Here is a 715-nt window from a genome sequence, read left to right on the forward strand (position 1 = left end):
CACCGAACGGTACCATTAACACCAAAGGTATAGTGAACACTACGTTCCCCGGCAGTGAGCTAACAAGATTTCTTGTCATGTTCCTTAGATTTTCGACATGATCTCTTCCTTCTTGCTGTTCGCTCCTGTCGTTAATTACCTTTACGTATTAAACCAGACAGGCAATGTTACATTTTTTATTTGTCTTGCATTTTTGTCAAAAATTAGCAAGGATAAAAAAACACAATTTTGGATCTTTCCTTTGTTGAATATCAATTCTACATATTATGGAGAACCCATGCCCGTGTTACACAAAGCTTTTTTTGATATAGCTTTTCTATTTAAAAATCTCGGTAAAAACTGACCAAGCAGCAAACTGCAAGACGGCAGGTAAAGACAAAAATACATGTTGAATACACTTCAAAAATAAAATAAGATACATTAACACAATTAATGGATAAAATACATTCATCCTGGGGTTTTGCTTACAATGTCCATTATTTATACAAATAAAAAATAATGTAACTAACTTGTTTACGAAACTTTTTAAAGGTTTAGGGAGCATCAAACCTTCTAGTATATAAATACGCTTTCTTGTTTAGAAACTGAAGAAGTAAAATAACAATCACTCTTAAGCACAGAAAAGTAGCAGGGTCGAACCAATAGCACAAAAAAAAGGAATATATTTGGACAGTTCCTGCACTATGCTCCCAAAACCCGGTGTTTAGCGCTTGGA

The 715-nt window shown here is 34.1% G+C and overlaps 1 pseudogene; it reads right to left on the reverse strand.

The window, feature by feature from the left end:
• The window catches only part of LOC119593549, a 17,928-nt pseudogene that overhangs the window by 7,170 nt on the left and 10,043 nt on the right, over positions 1 to 715 (reverse strand).

Source organism: Penaeus monodon, chromosome 32 (assembly GCF_015228065.2).
Source record: "Penaeus monodon isolate SGIC_2016 chromosome 32, NSTDA_Pmon_1, whole genome shotgun sequence".
NCBI classification, from domain to species: Eukaryota; Metazoa; Arthropoda; class Malacostraca; order Decapoda; family Penaeidae; genus Penaeus; species Penaeus monodon.